At 45.2% G+C, this 21,491-nt stretch overlaps 1 long non-coding RNA gene across 1 annotated transcript; it reads left to right on the top strand.

The window, feature by feature from the left end:
- The first annotated feature begins 1,892 nt into the window (after window positions 1-1,892).
- Window positions 1,893-20,689, top strand: LOC128347240 (uncharacterized). The gene is made up of 3 exons (XR_008317459.1): window positions 1,893-1,996; window positions 13,638-13,743; window positions 15,880-20,689. It is a non-coding gene; the product is annotated as an uncharacterized LOC128347240 (long non-coding RNA).
- The last annotated feature ends 802 nt before the right edge of the window (window positions 20,690-21,491 follow it).

Here is a 21,491-nt window from a genome sequence, read left to right as displayed (position 1 = left end):
CTTCTCTGTGGTTGCCCCTAGGTTGTGGACAGAAGCTCTCTGACCCCCGGACCTTGGGGCTCTGGTCCATGGCCTCCAAGATCCAGGGGTGGGTGGGCTCCATATGGCAGGGGGGCTTCCGGCAGCCTCCCCGTCATCACCTCGCCAAACCTCTATATTTATTTATTTATTTATTACAGCTGCCGTGTGGCCTAGGGATGGCTACCGGGGTATGTGTGAGTGGAGCAGCCCTTCTCCACTCTCTCCTATCATCCCTCCCCCAGCGGCGGCTGGAATGATGCTGGGCCTATCTGCTTGGGCCAGCATTTTCTGCCGACTGCGAGGTGCGCCTGTGCATTTGAGAGATCGTCGCAAACCTGTGACTTGAGATGATCTCTCAACTGGGCAGGCATGACTCACAGTTGGTAGAAGATGCTGGCTCGAGTAGACGGGCCCAGCATCACTCCAGCAGCCGCTGGGGGAGGGGGGATAGGGGAGAGTGGAGAAGGGCTGCTCCACTCACCCCCCACCCCCGGCAGCCATCCCTCGGCCCTGCGGTGGCTGTAATAAAAGAGAAAAAAAAACCCGAGCTTCAATGAGGCCCAAATTACCTAGGTGTGCCCCTGGTTGTGGAACATGCTCTCTGTAGATATAAGAGGATTTTCTTCCCTGGAGGCCTTTAGGAGAGCCTTCAAGACCCATCTTTTTAGCTTGGTTTTTACTGATATTTAGTTTTAATTGTAATTTTAATTTACTTTTACTTGGTTTTGATTTTAATTGTTATATATTTTTAATTTTAGTGTAAACCATCCTGAGCCGCTTTAGGAAGGGCGGTATATAAATCGAATAAATAAATAAAAAAGAAATAAAAAAGAAAGGAGAAAAGAGTTTCTTGAGGTGTAAAGAGCACTGGAAAGACTCAGATGTTATCCACGTCATAGTCTTACTCTGGTTTAATAGCCATTCCCATTTGCCAGGGTACCATGGGAATTGTAGTTCTAGAGGAAAGGAATAGATACCTCTAATTCTCTGCACCATGTCATGCTCCAGTTCCTAGGACTGTAGGAATAATCTCTGAGAGAGGGATCCCAGCACTCTTACAAAACTATAGTTACCAGGATTCTTTGGGCAAGTTGTAACCATTAAAGGGATTTATATCCAATAAAAATGCATAGTGTGGATAGGGCTATGTGGATGAGATTATCATCACGTCCAGGGCAGGCTGGTTTACAATCTGATCAGTTCTGCTGTCCTTGGATATGCATTTGTAGTGATAAGATGTATAAAACAGGACAGCCAACTGACAGAGGCAGCCGTGCCCTGAAGTCCAGGGGTAAGAGCACTTTTGGCTGTGATTCCTGTGAATATGGTGGCTGCAAAAATGCTGCTGTGAAATAGCAGGAACTGTTGCTGGTTGCATCCATGACCACCCAGTCCATACAGTGTGTTGTCTATGTATGTGGGGGCCCAAGAGCTGCTGGGATTGTTTATGTGTAGATTGTGTGGAGATGAAAACAACCAATCTTAAATCCAGCTGCTCATGACGTTGTCCAAGAAGTTTCTGCCCATGTTGGAGCGGCTAGTGACCAGTGCCCTGTAACAGGGATTCCCAGATGGCATTGACTACAACTCTCCTAATCCTCTACCAAAGGCCTATGAGCTGGGGGTGGTACGAACTGTAGTCAACAATATCTTGGAATCTGTTATAGGGAACACTGCTGGTGACCCTCACAACATTAATAATAATAATCTCTATATTTAACTCTCTAAGGCATATTCATGGCTAATCCCATGCATGGCAGCTCTCGTGAGTTTGCAAGCAGAAGCACCATGGTGATTGGGCAGTGGGGATTCCATATGCAGATAAGGAGGAGGAGACTGTGGGAGCAGAAGCATCATGGCGTTTGGGTAGTGGAGATTCCATATGCAGATAGGGAGGAGGAGCCTGTGGGACCGTGGTGATTAGGCAGTGGGGATTCCATATACAGATAGGGAGGAGGAGCCTGTGGTGGTTAAGGTCAGTTGGGATGTAACCGTTACTGGTTGGAAAATGTTCCTGATTGTAGAGGAGGGGGATCTCTCTCTCTCTCTCTCTCTCTCTCTCTCTCTCTCTCTCTCTCTCATGGGCAGGGGTCTGTGAAGAGAGGAGTTGTGAAGGAGGAAAGAGCCCCTTCAGGAGAAGGAGGCTACCGTTGTGTGAATTAGATGAGGAAACAAGATGAACAAGATTTGTTAACTCAGGAAGGGAGGGGGAGAGAGTGAGAGAGAGAAGGGAGGGGAAGAGAGAAAGAAGGAGGGCAAGGGACGGGCCTGAGCCTGTCAGTGGCTTGAGGGGAACAAGTGGCCATGGCGGCAGCAGCAAGGAAGGGCCCAGTCAACCACTGCTGCTGTTTGGGGCTACGGAGGCCATTAGCAGAGGAAGGCAGGCAGGCAAGGGGCGGGCCCGGGCCTGTCAGCGGCCTGAGGGGAACAAGCAGCCATGGCAGTGGCAGCAATGAGGAAGGGCCCAGTCAATTGTTGCTGCTTCTGTGGTGAGGGGCAGGAGCGGGGCTCAGGTGAGGGTGGGGACCTCTCTGGGAATAGGGGGCTGCAGCTTGGCTAATAGGCGCTACAATGCTGCAGCCTTGACCAAGAGGAGTGAGGGGGATGGAGTAAAGGGATGGAGGAGCAGGAGTGCGGCTCAGGTGAGGGTGGGGAGATCTCTGAGGTGAGCAATCAAGTGCTCGAGTGCAGATGCTCTGTGTCAATTAAGCAAGTTATTGTTATTTCACCTGATGCACAGTAGAACTGTCACACTATGCCCTAGGAGTTGGAAGGCAGCCTCAAGGCTGGTAAGAATGGGTGATAGCACAAATTGCGCTTCCACAGTTTCCTCCATTCATGACAATGGGGGAAACTGTGGAAGTGCTACTCGCGCTGTCACCCACTCTTACCAGCATTGGGACTACCTTCCGAATCTGCAGCAGCCCTGGGGCTCAGCATCACAGCTCCATAATGCTAAGCAACATGTTTGTTTGTGGTTTCCTTATAGCATGTGGCTTGGATTTGCTAGAGTTATATAGAGAGATCATGCTACAGTAATCTTGTTGAATCCTGCCCACTGTGAGTTGGGACTGCCATCTGGATTAGGGGTGGGGGGAGGATATGCCATTGTGGGACTAGAGTGTGTCTATGTGTGTGGGAGCTCGGATTTTACAACTTACTGGTTTCTTCCAGCCTTATGATTCAATGAGCAAGCCCTTCGCCAGAAAGGAAATAATGCTATTATGAGTAATTTAGCCTATAATTATTTTGAAAATCAGTCCCAGTCTGCTCCAACCAGGGAGGTGCTTTGGGTCAATTGTGCCAGATGTGCTTCCAAACTATACAGCAAAGGTGTAAAAATGGTGGCTGAAAGTGCTGAATGGATGTGGGAGATTTCTATGTGATTATGGCTGCTTGAAAGCATCTAAATGACATACGACAAATGAAATTCAGTACCGTTCCCCATCAAATACTATATGATTGAAGAACATATAGTTGATGCTTCCTTTTGCCTAGACAAATTCTGCCAGAGAGCTGCCAGCGAGTCCAGCACTGACAAACTCCTTAAGTGTTTAGAAGGAGGAGAGGGGACTTTGCTCTAAGGAGGGAAGAGCCTACAAGGAGGAAGAGTTCCCATCCCAATGAGACGGTGCAACACAGATGGTGCTAGCTCTCACACGTGATGCTGCTGTGTGCAAGAGGGCAGTATGGGTGTTGCCCTTGCATGCTGAGCACCACTTTCATTGTCAGTAATGGAAGTAGTGCAGAACCTCAGCCCTATCTTGGAGATGCCGAGGAATGGATCTGGGACCTTCAGATGCCCCACCCCATAAAGGGACTATCTTACAGTGCTCACCTGTAGTCTCACATTCAAATACTCCTTCGGGGGTTGGGAGCCAACTAGTAGTGGGTGATTTGATTATTATGGGCACAGAGAGATGGGTTTGAGTCCCACGTGTAGACTACACTGTGACTTGCCTCCCTGGCACAAAGGTTGCGGATGTCACACAGTGTCTAGATAGGCTGGTAGGCAGTGCTGGGACGGAATCAGCTGTCATGGTGCACGTCGGCACCAACAAAGTTGGGAAATACAATTGGGAGGTCCTAGGAGTCCAATTTAGGCTGCAACATAGCATATTGAAGTCCAGTACCCCCAGGGTAGCATTCTCTGAAGTGCTACCTGTTCCATGCACAGGGCCAACAAGACAGGTAGAACTGAGGGGTCTCAATGTGTGGATGAGAAGGTGGTGCCAGGAGGAGGGGTTTAGATTTGTTAAGCACTGGGATACATTTTGGGGCAAGGGAAGGCTAAGATGGAACCAGACTGTTGGCACTTAAAATAAAAAAAGGTGGAGAGCAGCTTTTAAAATGATGTCTAGGGGATTGCCGACAGGAACTGGGTGGTATCTGGTTCAGCAAACAAAATCCCCTAAGGTATGAGGGTGCAAACCTTTTCAGATAAACCAGAAGGGGACAGAGTAGAACCAGGAGTAGAGCAGAAGGAAAAACATGAAAGCTGGTCAAAAAGTCAAATGACAGTAATGGAGATAGCACACACCAACGTCAGGTAAGAGACTTGGCATACAGGTGTTTATATACCAGTGCCAGAAGCCCCCGAGCCAAGATGGGTGAGCTGGAGTGCTTGGTTGTAACAAAAACATAGATATTGTGGGCATAACAGAAATCTGGTGGAACAGTGAGAACCAGTGGGACACTGTTATTCCTGGATACAAACTCTACAGAAAGGTCAGGGGGGGAGAATTGAGGGTGGAATAGCACTTTCTATTAAAGAAGGGATAAAATCCAGCAAGCTAGAAAACCTAGGAGAACCAAGATTCCTCCACAGAATCATTATGAGTGACAAGGACTGAAAGGAAATGTGTTACTAGGGACATGCTATCGCCTTCTGGATCAAAATGCTGAGAGTGACCTGGAGTTAGAGAAGCAAATCAGAGAGGCATCAAAGAGAAAGAGAGAGAGAGCTGTTAATGGGTGGCTTCAATTACCCTCACATAGGCTGGATAAATTCACATGCAGGTATTGACAGAGAGGCCAGATTTCTAGACATGCTAAATGACTGTGCCTTAGAACATTTGGTTGCGGAACCAACCAGAGAGAAGGCGACCTTGGACTTAATCCTGAGTGGTGCCCAGGACCTGGTGCAAGATGTCAGAGTTGTTGAGCCACTGGGGAACACTGGTCATAGTGTGATCCAATTGAGCTTCTATACAAGTGGAGCATTGCCAAGGAAGTCCAACACAGATTTGCTGGACTTCAGAACAGGAAACTTATCAAAAATGAGGGGACTGGTAAGAAGGGGAAGGGGAAGGGGAAAGTCAGGAGGTCAGATCACTCCAGAAAGCGATGGAACTTATTCAGAACCACAATAATAGAAGCTCAGTTGGAATGTATACCAAGAGGGAGGAAAGGTACCAACAAGTTCAGGAGGATGCCAGCGTAGCTAACAAGTAGAGTCAGGGAAGCTTTAAAAGGGAAGAAGACTTCCTGCTCAAATGAATATAACAGAAAGGAACATAAACTCTGGCAAAAGAAATGCAAGGAGACAATAAGGCAGGCAAAAAGGGAGTTTGAGGAGCATACAGTTAGAAGTGTCACAAAGAATTAAAAAAAATTATTTAAATATATCAGAAGCAGAAAACCTGCCAGAGAGGCTGCTGGACCCTTAGATGATAAGGGTGCGAAAGAGATTATTAAGCAGGATACGGATATTGCAGAGAAGCTGAATGAGTTCTTTGCATGTGTCTTCACGTTCACAGCAGAGGACACTGACCATATATCCACCCCACAACTGAGCTTCTCAGGCTTGGAGGCTGAAGAACTGGGCCTATTTGAGGTGATGAGAGGATGTTCTAAACTATCTCGAAAAACTAAAAATTAACCAATAGCCAGGGCCAGACGGCATCCACCCAAGTTCTGAAGGAACTCAAATGTGAAATTGCTGGTCTCCTAGTAAAAATATGTAACTTGTCCCTACAATCAGGCTCTGTACAAGAGGCCTGGAAAGTGGAAGATCGAAAAGATTCCATTTTCCAAAAAGGAATCCAGGGGGAGGTGGGAAATTACAGGCCGGTGAGTTTAATTTCTGTGCTGGGTAAATTGATGGAAAGCATACTTAAAGACAAAATTGTTAAATACATAGAAAAACTATGTATTGCTAAAGGAGAACCAGTATGGCTTCCCCAAGGGCAGGTCTTGCTTCACAAACCTTTTTTAGTTCTTTGAGAGTGTCAACAGGCATGTGGACAAAGCTGATCCGGTTGACATAGTATACCTGAACTTCCAAAATGCTTTTGACAAAGTTCCCCACCAAAGGCTCTTGAGTAAACTTAGCAGTCGTGGAATAAGGGGGCAGGTTCATGTGTGGACTGGTAACAAGTTGAAAGACAGGAAACAGAGGGCAGGAATAAATGGACAGTTTGAATGGAGGGAAATAAGAAATAGGGTCCCCAAGGGATCTGTACTGGAACCAGTGCTCTTTAACTTGTTCATAAATGATCTAGAAGTTGGGGTAACCAGTGGAGTGGCCAAATTTGAAGATGGCACTAAACTATTTAGGTTAGTGAGATCCAAAACAGATTGTGAGGAGCTCCAAAAGAATCTCTCCAAACTGGGTGAGTGGGTGACAAAATGGTGTAAAGTGATGCACATTAGGGCAAAAAACCCCAACTTCACATATACGCTGATGGGATCTGAGCTATCGGTGACTGACCAGGAGAGGGATCTTGGGGTTGTGGTGGACAGCTTGTTGAAAGTGTTGACTCAGTGTATGGAAGCTGTGAAAAAAGCCAATTCCATGCTAGGGATCATTAGGAAGGGGATTGAAAATAAAAATGCTAATATTATAATGTCCTTATACAAATTTATGGTGTGGTCACATTTGGAGTACTGTGTACAGTTTTGGTCACTGTATCTTAAGAAGGACATTATAGAACTGGAAAAGGTGCAGAAGAGGGCATCCAAGATTATCAGGGGCCTGGAGCACCTTCCTTTTGAGGCAAGGCTACAGCATTTGGGGCTCTTTAGTTTGGAAAAGAGGTGACTACAGGGGAGACACAATAGAGGTATATAAAATTATGCATGGCGTAGAGAGAGTGGACAGAGAGAAATTTTTCTCCCGCTCTCACAACACTAGAACCAGGGGTCATCCCATGAAACAGAAGTTGGAAAATTCAGGACTCACGAAAGGAAGTACTTTTCCACTCAGCACATAATTAACTTATGGAATTCTTTGCCACAGGATGTGGCGATGGCCACTAACTTGGATGGCTTTACAAGGGGCTTAGACAAAGTCATGGAGGACATGTCTATCAATAGCTACTAGTCTGGTGGCTATAGGCCACCTCCAACCTCAGAGTCAACATGCCTCTGAATCCGAATTGCAGGGGAGAAAGAGCAGCAGAGAGGGCAAGCCCTCACCTCTTGCCTGTGGGCTTCTCAGAGGCATTTGGTGGGTCACCATGTGAAACAGGATGCTGGACTAGATAGGACCTGATCCAGCAGGGCTGTTCTTATATTCAAATGCAAAGCATGGAAGGTCCTGCTTTGCAAAGGGGACACTTCATACTTCCTACCACAAGACCAGATCTCTTACTCTAGCTTCTGTGATTACTCAAGTGTCAGTAGTACCGGTACTGCCCTCCTGTATGTTAGAGGTTGTTGATTTTTACCCACAATAGGTAAAACAGCAGAGCACTAAGGAATGAGCACACACTCCAGTTACAGAGTAGGTAGCAGAGGATGGTTTGGATATTGCAGCTATTTAAAGAAAACACATGGAGATCCTTGTATGACTAAACACTAAATATTTATTGGTTAAATACACTTAGATAGGAAAGACCTATCTCTAATCTAAAGGACTACATAGTGGATAGGTAAGGAGAGAGAGAGATGTTTCCATCTGCTCTCTAGGAGGAAAGGAAGGATTGTGACTCAGCACAGGAAGTGCTGCAGAGTCAGTTCAGGGGTCACAGAGTAGGGACAGATAGGGAGACCCTTACTCACTGTCTCTACTCCCAATGCCCCTAGTGGCCATTAGGACAGTTGGTGCAAAAGGTCGATGCACTGGAAGTTCATCTCCAACACTGTACAGCAGTGTCACTGTGTATGTTAGAGCCCTGCAGTAGTGTGGGCAGGTCTGGCACCTCCTGAGTTACATACACTGGGGGACATGTAAGGCACTGCATCTTTGTTTGCAGATCCTCATTCAAATAGTTTGCTGATGAGATTTGTGTGCCTTTTAGTTTACAATAATAATTGGGAGGAGAAAATAGATGGCTGTTTAAGACTTTGTGTGGCACCATCAGTGAAAGAACAGCATTGGCAACAATAATAAGTCCGGTGGGTGAAACTTGCCAGGTTTTTTAAAAGTACAAAACAGCTATTCAGTTGGTATCCAAGAGCCTCAAGTGCTCTCTTCCCAGAAATGTGTGAGTAGAAATCAATCAAATCCAAGTTGTACCAGGCTGAGAAAACAGAAGAAAAAGGTCACCTGGGGTATTTGGGTGCCCAAAGACTCCTCTGGTTACTGCCAATTAAGATGCAAGTGGGAGAAAGAAACAGTAGAAATGACAAATTGGGTTGCCAGCCTGGTTTTCTTTATTGGCAGCACTCCTACGACTTTCACTGGCAGAAATTCAATCGCTGAAGCTTTACTGCATCTGGATGCCAGGAAATGCTGCACCTATTGAATGCCTGTCACACACCTGCTAAAGGTGTCCTGCAAGGGAAAAAAAGGTGGCAGACAATTCTCAATGACATGAGACCTGTGGATTCAGACTGCTGACTTGTAGCTTACTGATGTACAATTGCATCTCCAGGGGAAAGCAGGTGATTTCCCATAAAACTGCAAGGCGAAGCTGATGTGTGATGGCCAAAGGCACTGTAGGCTACATAAAAAGAAGTCTTCAAAAACAGCTTTTCCAAGAGTACCACTTCAGTAAGCATGCATAGCTGCACACAAGTAGTGCTGAAGTCATTTTTTTTAAACAAAGCACATCCTGAAGTTCAATCCTGCCTTTCAGCTGCATTCACTGACATGTAATACAACCCTGTGCATGTTTACACAGAAGTCAGTCCCATTGGCCAGTGTGCAGGTCAGTGCAACACCAGTGCAGTGTTACTTCCATTGTTTCCAGTGGGGGTAGTGCTATGAAAGTAGCCATGTGCTTTTGTAACCAGTTGTGCAACTTCAGTCTTGTGCAACAGTGCCAGGGGTGACTTTTGGGTTTGCCGCAGCCCTGGCATTGTGCTATGCAACTTCTTGGCCACCGTGTTCAGTAGAGTTCAACCCCAGGTAAGTCAGTGCATGCTCAAGTTGTTGTTGTTGTTGTTTACACAGTCAGACAGGTGTTATTGATTGGTTTGTTTTATCCAGCCATCGAGTCCTTCCCAAGGACCTGGGATGGCTGAATTTTATTGTCAATGTTGTTGCTGTTGTTATTATTATAGATATCGTCGCAGAATATAGGCTGTTCCCAGTAAAGCTGCTTTTTGTAATGGGCTGATGGTGATTTCTGTGGCCCCTATGTTGTTGAGGTGCTCTTCAAATTGTTTTGGAATTGCACCCAGGGCACCAATACCACTGGGATTACTTTGGTCTTCTTCTGCCACAGCCTTTCAATTTCCATTTGTAGATCTTTGTATTTGGTGATTTTTTCTATTTCTTTTTCTTCTATTCAAGTATTGCTATGTTGATTATTTCAACTTGTTTTTCTTTCTTCTCGGCTACAGTTATATCTGGTGTACTGTGTGGCAGATGTTTGTCTGTTTGTAGTCGGAAGTCCCATAATATTTTTACATCTTTATTTTCTACCACTTTTTCAATTTTATGGTCCCACCAATTTTTGGCTACAGGTAGCTTGTATTTTCCCCCCAGATGTTCCAGTGTATCATCCCTGCTACCTTGTCATGACTTTGTTTGTAGTCAGTCTGTGTGATCTTCTTACAACAGCTGATTAGGTGGTCCACTGTTTCATCTGCTTCTTTACAAAGGCGGCACTTGCTGTTTGTTGTTGATTTGTCTACTTTTGCTCTTGTTGCATTTGTTCTTAGTGCCTGTTCTTGTGCAGCCAGTATTAAACCCTCTGTTTCTTTCTTCAAGTTGCCTTTCTTAAGCCATTGCCAGGTCTTGGCGATGTCTGATTTTCCACTTATATTGTGCAAATATTGACCATGCAGTGGCTTCTTTTTCCATTTTTCTGCTCGGTTCTTGACTTGTTCTTTCTTGTAGGCCTGCTTTGTTTCATTGGTGTTGAATAGTTTCTCATTATTGACCATCTGAAGTGCATCTTCTTCACTGTCCTTGATATATTCTTCAAGGCCTTTTTTCTCCCCCTCTACTGTTTGATGGACTTGCAGCATTCTTCTTCTACCTGAGCTGTGAGGGAGGTATAGCCTATCTACATCACTGCGGGGGTGCAGAGCATGATTGATGGTCATGATTTTCCTGGTCTTATGATCTAGCGTCTGCCTGGGTCCAGTCTATTATTCCTGCAGTGTATCTGATAACAGGTATAGCCCAGGTGTTTATGGCTTGTATGGTGTTTCTGCCATTGAGTTTGGACTTGAGGATTTTTCTAACTCTCTTGATGTATTTACTTCCAATTTTTCTTTTAACTTGAGTATGTGCAATGTTATCAGCCTGGAGAATGCCCAAGTATTTGTGATGTTCTTTCTCTTCCAGGTTCTTGATGTTGCTTCATTGGGCAGTTCTATTCCTTCTGTTTTTGTTATTTTCCCTCTGTTCATTATTAATGCAGCACATTTGTCTAGTCCAAACTCCATTGCTATATCGCTACTGAATATACGGACAGTGTTTAGCAGTGATTCAATTTCTGATTGGGACTTTCCATACAACTTCAAATCGTCCATGAAGAGCAGATGGTTTATTTTACTTGATGTTTTAGATGTTTGGTATCCGAGGCCTGTTTTGTTTAGTATTTGTGAAAGTGGAGTTATGGCGATTACAGAGGGGATAGTGAGTCATCTTGGAAAATACCTCTTCTGATGCTAACCTGTCCAAGTGTCTGGATGTTGTTTAGTATTTGTGAAAGTGGAGTCATGGCGATTACAGAGGGGATAGTGAGTCCTCTTGGAAAATACCTCTTCTAATGCTAACCTGTCCAAGTGTCTCAACATTGATTGTTAACTGTGTACTCCACATGCTCATTGCTTTTTAAAATATAAATATCTGAATGTTTTTGCTGATATCAGTTGTTTCTAAACATTTTAGTATCCATGTATGAGGCAATGAGTCAAAGGCCTTCTTGTAGTCAATCCATGCAACACTTATATTTGTTTTTCTTCTCTTGCAATTTTCTAAAATCATTTTGACAATCATTTTGTCTTTTGTGCCTCTGGTGTTTGGGCAATTTCCTTTCTGTTCAACTGGAAGCTGCTTATTACTTAACGCTATATATATTATTATTATTATTATTATTTGATTATTTACACTGAGAATTGATTATGCTTACTCACTGCTGGAGGACAGGTCCTCTGAATATGCTCAGAGACACTCCTCACTTCATTCTAGACTGTATCTGCAAAACACCTTGCTCACTTTCTCACTCCACTACTTAGCTAAGACAGGTTGTTTCTGTCCAATCTCTCCTTGAGAGGGTCAGCTGTGCAGTGTGTTCTATGGGTCCAGACAAATTTTCCCATAATAGGTAGAGCTGATGCAATGTTTTGGAGTGTGAAATGTCAAATGGATGTGTAGGAAATCCACAACTTGAGATCTTAGTTCCAAAAATTTGAAATGTTTGCCAGATTTTTGAATGTGTATAATGCTTGTCCCTGCTTTGATATAGATATAGATATAGGTAGATATCCATCCATATCCAACCCTGCTTCACTTTTTCATGTTGCCAGAGGCCACTGCCTGTCCCTTCCTCCTCCTGGGTTTATGATGCTGCAGAAAGTGAGGAGAGGAGAGCTGGTCTTGTGGTAGCAAGCATGACTAGTCCCCTTAGCTAAGGAGGGTCTCCCCTGGTTGCAAATGAATGGGAAACTTGATGTGTGAGCACTGTAAGATATTCCCCTTAGGAGATGGAGCCGCTCTGGGAAGAGCAGAAGGTTTCAAGTTCCCTCCCTGGCTTCAATCAATCAATCAATCAATCAGTTTTTATTACAGGCGTTGGCCAGCCAAAAGATTAAAAATCGGAATTAAAAATATAACTAATATACACAAATAGTAACTGATAATTACACACAATAAAACAGATAGGGTTGAGAGAGATTCCTGCCTGCAACCTTGGAGAAGCCGCTGCCAGTCTGGGTAGACAATACTGAGCGAGATGGACCTATGGTCTGACTCCGTATATGGCAGCTTCCTATGTTCCTATGTTCCTATCTGCAAATAAATAATAAAATTTGCCATTGCTTTTAAATTTTAAATTGTTTAAATGTTTTAATTTTGTTTTAATCTGTGTTGTTTTATTGTAGACTGCCCAGAGATATGAGTTTGGGGCAGTATATAAATATATTTAGATAGATAGATAGATAGATAGATAGATAGATAGATAGATAGATAGGAAAAGTAAGGAATGATCCCACCCTAGTTAAGCAATATTTAATGACATGGAAGAGATTTAGGTACATGCTTAAATCTCTTATATACATTAGTAGGACTCCAACATGCTTCACTTGGGCTGGATCATGCTGGTATTACTTTACACTCCCCCATTCCAAGCAGCAGTATACTTTCCTGTTCACACTATACTTTCCAGTTGGAGAAAAGAGCTTTTGGTGCTTTATAGTAATCTTTTTATTTGCAAATAGGTTAAAAAGGCAGAGGAGCAAGTACCCAGGTGAATTGCAAAGCAGCTTCTTCATCTAATAATAAATACATAAAAATATATGAATCTTTCCAGAATCTGTTCACAATTGCCAGACTAAATTGTTTTCAGTCTTCTCCCACCCTTCAGGATTAGTCTTATGCAGGAAGGGCACTAGCAGAAGGTGGGAGATTGATTCCTATTAATATTCAACTTGATGCATTTGGGGCTTGTGCCTCGGGCTAACCTCTTGTGACCCTTAGCCAGAATTTAGCTTGATTCAAGATGAATTGAACCTACATCCAGTGCTCATATTTGCTAAATAGCAACAGGTCACTCTTCTGTTACTACAGAAGTCTTAGCAGTGCTCAGATATGGCGGTAGGGGGCAGAGGGGTCTGCCCCACATCCTTTACTTTGGTTTTTCAGAAGTTACAGTGAGGCCATGATTGATCTAAAGTTGGAGTGAGTCAGGGGATGAGGCTTATAGTTTTCATTAAGAGCCCCCTATCTCTTCCCTCATAATCTGAGCACTATTTGTAGGTACTGATAAGAATATCACAAATTTGGGGATTATGATGCTTTTAGTGGAAGCATAAAGAAGGTGAAAGTGTGCTGTTTTAAATTCTAGGAAAGGCCTTTTGACAGCAGCTCTTCTATATTTACCTTAGCAGTCAGGAAAAAAAGACGGGTTTTCACATGTGTGTCTCACATTTTAATCTGGGGAAAAAATCTCTCCCATCACAGAATGTTTCCTGTCTTAAGTTCAATAAACTTTGAAGTCTCCACAGCTTGTTGGAACAAAATATATTTCAGGCTTAATCTTTCTCTTTTTTCAAAGTGGATCTCACTCATTTTCCAGTTCCTCCAAATGTCCAAACCGCTACTTTAAGTGCTTGTAACCTCAACAATGCACTGCAGAGGACTCAGGCCAGAAATTGAATGAAGTGAGTATAAAAAAAGAAGAGCCGTGCTTTGCTTTATCTTATGTTTTGTGCTGTTTCACAGGCTGTAGTCCTGCCTGCTATATGACTGCCGTTTTGATTCAACAGCATCAACGGTAGGGATGTGCATGGAACTGGCAGGGCTGGTGGTCTGAGGGCAGGGTGGGGCCGCACTTTAATGGTGGGGGAGGTGCACTTACCCCTCCCTCTGCTCCCCCCTCCCACTGGTGCTCCATTTTTTAAGGCTCCTTCAGGGCGGCAACATACCTCCCGGCCTCCCCGTCTCCTCCTTGCCTGGAAGTACCTGGAAATACCAGTGCGCCTGGCATGCACACGTGCACCCGGTATTTCCGGACAAGAAGGGGATGGGGTGGCAGGAAGGTATGCTGCTGCCCCAAAGGAGCCTTAAAAAAATGGAGCACTGGTGGGGGAAAAGAGGAGGGAGAGGTAAGAGCACCCTTCCCCGCCCTAAAAGTGAGACCCCCTCCGCCTTCGAACCGGCCGAACAGCCGGTTGCTCGGACTGGTCTGGAGGCCTTTAAAAGGGCCTCCGAATGGGTTCGTGCACATCCCTATCAAAGGCACCTAACTCTGAGCAGTAGGCCAGAGCAAAGATTCGGCTTCAAATGCAGCTGAATAATCTGCACTTCTGCTCTGGCCCTGTGGAGAGGCAGCTGCTTAATCCACATCAGGGATGTGCATGGAACCGCGGCAGGGCGGCACAAAGGCGGCGCGGGTGCCACTTTAAGAGTGGGGGAGGGTGCACTTACCCCTCCCACCACTTTCCTCCCACCAGCGTCCATTTCTGTAACAGCTAATTGGGGCAGCAGTACCTCCCTGCGACCCCGTTGCCTGGATATGGCCAGAGGTTCCAGACACGCCTGTGCACACCAGCGCATGTGCCAGTGTGCGCAGGCGCATCTGGGCCACCAAGCTGGTTCCGTGCACATCCCTAATCCACATACCTCTGCACTGAGTGATCTGTGCACACCACTGGGGAAGCCCCTTAGAGAGAAGTGGAACTGTGGGAAGCCTCAGTGGCACTGTGCAACGCAAGGCATGAGAAGAACACTGGGAAATGTAGTCCTTCCCAGCACTTTCCTCACAGCACTGGGGGAAGTGTTCGGAAAGACTACATTTCCCAGTGTTCCTTGCACACCTGTGATGACACTTGGGCTTCCCGCAGCTTCCCTTCCCTTTAAGGGCCTTCCCTGGTGTTGTGCACTGTGAAATTCTGATTCATTTCAGTGGGGCAGGAAAATGAATTCCCATTCATTCCGGTGCATGCAGGAGAACTCAGTAGATTCTGCTTGTGATGGGCTCAGCTACTCAGGGGAAAGCTCAACATCACAGGGCCCCCAAGCCTGCATACGTGTGATCTGGAGACAGTGAGGGCAGGAGAAATAAGGTTTCTTTATTGCCTGTTAGCCTCCCTAGCAACATCCCCTTTGCCTAGGTGAATCCTGTCTTTCCTGAAGACTCCGTTTGTTCATGCCATGGCTGGTGGGGTGAGGCTTGTCATCTGGGGGATACTGGTGCAACCAGCCAGCCACTCCTTCCTCATCAGCTGCCAGGCTCTGTAGCAGGATCCCAGCATCTGCCTCCTCTGGGTTATCAGCCTGGCTCTCTTGTAGGGCCCGGCATTGGCATGTGGGGCCAGGTGTGGTCGTCCCCTGGGTCCTGCTGCCCTCCTGATTCTCTGGGTTTCTTCCTCCCTCCTGGCTGACCTGGGTCCTCCCACCATGCTGCTCATTTCCTCTGGCCCTGTCTGGGCCACACTGCCGTATGACACCCAAAATCTGATGCGGGGGTGGGGTGGGGGGTAGCATTCTCATCTTGCCTTATAGCAGGGCTGCCTCTGTGTTAAGCTACTGAAGCTAGTTCCCACCCCACCCCTCAATTCTGGGCATCTCTTAAATGTTGGAGAGAGACTCAAGGGGTAACCAACTTTGAATCAGTTAGTTTTGGCTCATGATTGTTTTTATATTCAGAAAACTGAAATTCTCCTGTCAGGTTAGCTTTCTTTGAAGTTGACTGATGACTAAGATAACTAAAAATATTTCATAATACTTCTTTGAGATAGATAGATAGATATAGATATTCTCTTAAGCGTACCCATTGTTAATCCCATGTGTGGCAGATCTTGCGAGAGTTCACGAGCAGCTGCCGCATAGGGACGGGCTGGAGGGAAGAAAATGGTAGTGGCAGCAGACTGGCCGGAGCCCGGTGGTGAAAAAAGATGGCGGCAGCTGGTGGTGGCGACCAGGCACTGAAAACAGCATGCGCTGGTGGAAGAAGGTGGCAGAGGCCGGGCAGGAAGAAAACAATGGCAGGGGCCGGGGGAGGGGGAGAGCAGTGGCGAACTAGAGGCGCAGATGCTCTGTGCCCGGCCCAGCTAGTGTGTGTGTGTTGCTATAAGAACTGTTAAATGCTGCCAGTGCTAGAAAGTCCTACTGGTGTGTGTGTCCACTGTTTGTGTTTTTGATGCACAACAAGGAAGAGTATTGAACGTAGGTCATTTTTCATCCTTGTCCCTGAATCTTATCACAGTGGTGTCCCTGTGATTTCCCTTTCAGGCCCTGGCCTCCAAAATGAAGAGCAGTGGCCCTGAGAATGTGGAACAGGGAGAACACCAAGGTCTTGACATGTGGAATGTAATAAGGATCAGAGTGTAACATCTAAGGGAAATGCATTTTTGCAAAACTTCATGGAGATTCCAGGAATCTGACATGTTTTCTATTTATCCCTGGTAGTGCATCTGAAGAACATGCACTGGGTAGGTTGACATGTCATGGTAAACCTATGGTTTGGTTGAGCCACTGGAGACCTGAGCGCATGTGCAAGCCCTACTTCTGAAGTCAAGACTGGGCATGACACGCAAACCCACCCCGCATATTCTACCATCCTTGCAGTATGAAACCCAACACCAGTCCCTCATTTCAAATCTAAGGGACAGATGTGTAAGGTTACACACCTCAAGTAGGGTAGAATACTCTGAGATTGGTGGGTTCGCAATCACGCACAGTCTCAGCATATCTTTCCCGACACACGCTCAGTGGAACCACCAGTTCAATGTGACTTCTGAACTGGTCCACTGTGTTTGTCTTCTCCCAAACTCCCCATCAGTTCTTAGGGCTCCCTGGGAAGCAGGAATGATTCCCAAGCCAATTTAAAGCCTGTAGTGTAGATACCCCTCTAGTTTTTGCTTTTACTGACACTCCTCCTCATTCCTTTGTAGCCTGAGTGAGATTTGGTTGGTTTTGTTCTTTATCCTTTGATCATGCTGGTAATATTGCCTGATAGGAAGGGAAAGCCTGGATTATGGAAGAGCCAAGTACAGACCCACAAAACAGGAAATAAACATTTGCTAGAACCGTTTTTAGTTGACCTGGCCACTGTATTTAGGTGGGGGAGGGAACAGGTATTCGTTCCTGGGGTGATCTTTAAAATGGAGGGGAGACCATATGTTTACATGTCCTCAGGGGTTGTTTATCTTCCTGCTCCCCTGCTTAAAAGGATGACCTGAGCCTTGACAAAGAGGTCAGGACTGATGAAGCACAAACATCTCAGATCCTTTGGGTGACTGACAGGCAGGATGCTGTGAAAAGATCTCACATTCTTGAGCTCAAACCTCTTGTAACAAAACAGGACCCAGAACTAATTCCAACACAAATAAAATGGTTCTGTCCGTTATCATACTGTTCACTGTATCTATCTGTGTGGTTTTGCAATGGGTAAGATCTGCGGTCCTTCTAGCTCTGATACCTGTGGGAAAGTCCTTTTTTTCTGAACTGCTTTGGTACAGCAGAGACTTCCTTGGCATTTTCTCCTCAGTCAGGAGTTCTTTTAAACAAGGCCATTTTTAATCAGTCTTTGTTTCGGGTGGTAATTCAAGACAAGGTCTGTAATTATCTGTGCAAAATAGGTGGTGGTTGGTTATATGTGTATTCTTAACTTTTGAGGGATGAAATGCCCTCCAGTACTAGGTGAAACACCCAATTTGGCTTCTATAGACTTTCAGCCTAGTGCAAAACCTTGCTTTTATCTCCTGCTTTACAGATATAAAGACTACCTTGTTTCACTGTCTTTTCCTGGCCTGGAAAGAAAACAGGAGTTTCAAGTAAGTGCTGGGAAGACAGGACTGAGTGACTTCCAGAGTTTATATTTCCAAAATATGCACGTGCTGCTACTTTTTGCTTCCTTCGTCCAAACAACTTGCTGTGTGTATTGAAACAGTCTCATACCTTTCAGAAGCGGACTGGTCTGTGCCCCCACCCCCACCCCCACCAATTCCACCTTTACAAACTGCAGGCTGTTGGGGCAACCCTTCTTCCACCCTGTTTTTTGCTTACCGTCTAGCTTGGTTAAGAGTTCTTATGTGTGGCACAGTGGGGAAATGCTTGACTAACAAGCAGAAAATTGCCAGTTCAAATCCCTGCTGGTACTATACCAGGCAGCAGCAATATAGGAAGATGCTGAAAGTTATCATCTCATATTGCGCGGGAGGAGGCAATGGTAAACCCCTCCTGTATTCTACCAAAGAAAACCACAGGGCTCTGTGGGTGCCAGGAGTCGAAATCGACTTGACGGCACACTTTAGGACTAAAAAGCTCACTGTTTGATACTTTATGAGGCTCCTCACATGATAGGATAAAATAGGGCTAGTGGAGGCGAGTCCAATTTTCTCCCATCGTGAGAACCACCGGGATCGGCTGTGAGTGCTCCACAAACCTGTTTTTTAAAATCGTGTGTTGCTGTGGCTCGGCTCCGTGCCACAGCAACTCACAAGTAGACCACTGGCTGGGAGGCTTAAAAACAGCCTCCCGGCTCGGGGGTCTCTCCAGCATGCCCTGCCTAACGGAGCTGGCAGTTGTGTGGGCGGCCACTTCGGCCGCCCAGAGCAGACTGCCTGCTGGTGTGCAGGGAGAGTGGGCTGGGCTAAGCCGCTCTCCCCGCTAACCCTCCCCAGGTGGCTCCCACTGATCGTGGGAACCGCCTCTATGAATTTTTTGGTTGGTTCTAATAAAAGCATTATTCTACTTTGGGTTGTGGATTTTTCTTCCATGGACCAACATGGCTACTTTTGACTTCCAGTAGCTGAGCCTCATTAATTTCACTGAGAGGCTGTATAACTATGTTTTTATCCAGCTTCTCAGTGAAATTAATGAAGCTCAGTTACTGAAAACACATGCATAAACAGGGCTTAAGAGGAAAATTTGGAACTGCACAGTGATATGTGATTGTAACCCACGCACATAATACGTGCTGCTAAAACACACCTGTGTATTTTGGCTATTAAAAGTGTGCACTCTGTTGATGTTCAGAGACCCTTTTCTGAATGCAAATCTCATAAGGTCTGGACACAAATAGCTAAGGGAAATAAGCTGCAGAAGCATGACCTACTACAATTTAGCTTCAGATATTCCCTCATGGTGATGAAATTGTTTGTGGTATCACAACTTTTGCATGACTCCAATTTTTGAACTACACAAACATTCTTTTGAAATTGTACACACACACACACACACACCTGCACATTTTATGTCTGATCGTATATTTTTAAAAGCCCTGTTCATTTAAACAGCTTTCTCAGTTTCAGTCACAGGAATATACTGAGTCAGACCATTGTTCCCTCTTGCTCAGCATTGTCTACACTGACTGGCAGCAGCTTTCCAAGGTTTCAGGCAGGAGTCTTTCCCAGCCAGGATGCCAGGAATTAAACCTGGGACCTTCTGCATGCAAGCAGAAGCTCTGCCACTGAGCTATAGCCTACCCCCTAAGGGGAGTATCTTACAGCAGACAGTGTTCACATGTAGTCACCCATCCAAATTATGACCAAGGTGAACCCTGGTTATCAAAGGCAACAATTCATGCTGCCTACCACAAGATTAGAAGAAGCCCTTTCCCCCCAATATCTGTGGATGTGACAACATAATTACAGATTCTTATATAGGATGCAGCATGACACTGGTTTTGTTAAAAGAGAATTGAACAATATGCTAGGAAGGAAAAAGCCAGAGAGCGGGCAGGGGACATGCAACTCCTATTGCTGTATCTGTTGCTGAATCACGAATTGGAAATTAAAACAAGGCTGCATTTCTAAGCATGCTTCCTTGAAAGTTAACACTAGCAAAACAAATAGGATTTATCTTACAGAATGTAGTTTAGGCTGGGAGCATTAATATGAAACATACCATTATTTCTTTTCCAGAAATCTAACATGTGGGGCCAAACTTGCCTGAAATGCACTTTGCCCCTTCTGTGCCCTCTCAGTGGCTGACATTCAACTCAAGTCAGCCCAGTCACATTGCATACACGCAAGTTGCACAAGTTACGCAAATTCCATTTGCACAATTTGCCTAAATTGTGCATCTTTTATACACGCAATGTTACTGGGCTGATGTAACCTTGAATCAGATGTCAGCCAATCCCTGCCCCCCCCCCCAAGGTGCTACCATTGGAATTTTAAAATGTGATTTTAAAAATTGACTTTTTAAAAAGTTATAAATTTTGTACTGTATTTTGTATTTTTGTGTGTGTGCTGTGATCTGATGTGTTTTATGTGTTTTTATTGGATGCTTTAATGCTGTGTTGTGAGCCATCCAGAGAACAATTTGTTATGGGGAGGCTAACAAATAACGTTTATTATTATTATTTACTATCACTTAATCATTCAAAGCAGGCTCTAACGTGAGACAATGTGATGGCTGACTCAGGCCACAGATTTCTGAGCACCGCCAAAAAGCAATTAATAGGGAAATATTTAATGTAAACCATCCGAGAGTCCTATAGTGCGTAAAGATGGCACACAAATAAATGTGGCACATAATTGACATGATTGGAAAGATGGCACATCATTAATTTACGAACAAATTACTTTGTTGAATCAGACTAAATGCCCATTGCTCTGTTCCCAGTATCAACCAGTGAGGTTGCTGTGGGTGCTCATAGGCAGGACAGTAAGATGATGGTCATCCCCTGTTAGCCGGGAGAGCTGGTCGTGTGATACTGAGCATGAATTGTCCTCTTTGCTAAGCAGGGTCTGCCTTGGTTTGCATATGGATGGGGAACTGCATGTGAGTGCTGTAAGATATTACCCTTATGGGATGGGGCCACAGCTCAGTGGAAGAGCAATGGTCTCCAGTTCACTCCCTGGCATCTCCAAGTAGGGCTGGGAGAGACTCCTGCCAGCAACCTTGGAGAGCTTCAACCAGGGTAGACAATACTGAACTAGCTGGATCAATGGTGTGACTCGGTATAAGGCAGCTTCCCATGTTCCTATTCTGGTACTCAGAGGTCTAGAGTCTCTGAAAATGGAAGTTCCATTTAGCTGCCATGGCTAATTGGTCTAGCAATGACTATCAGCTCATTTCCCATCTGAGTGACTCAGGAATCCTGAGCTAGTCATATGTCCTAGTCATGCAGTTGTGCACGTACGCAGAGATATCAAATCATGGAAACAGTTCAGTGTCTAAAAAATCACTGACACGGGAAACAGCCTGCCCCAAGGTAAAAAAAAAAAGAAAGAAATTTGGAAGAGTTTACAATTATGACCTGTGATACAGCACCCCAAACTATTACAAAGGAAAACACACAGAGCAGCTGGGTTCAATTCTGTTTAAACATTTCCTGGGAGAATTGCTGACATACTCTCCTAAATTCTCTGAAAATGCTCCCAGATTTCCTATGCAGCTTTTATCTGTTTTATATATGCTTAGATTGTTCAAGTTAAAATTAAGGCTGCCTCTGCTC

Source organism: Hemicordylus capensis, chromosome 2 (genome assembly GCF_027244095.1).
Source record: "Hemicordylus capensis ecotype Gifberg chromosome 2, rHemCap1.1.pri, whole genome shotgun sequence".
NCBI classification, from domain to species: Eukaryota; Metazoa; Chordata; class Lepidosauria; order Squamata; family Cordylidae; genus Hemicordylus; species Hemicordylus capensis.
This window is presented reverse-complemented; position numbering and strand designations above follow the sequence as displayed.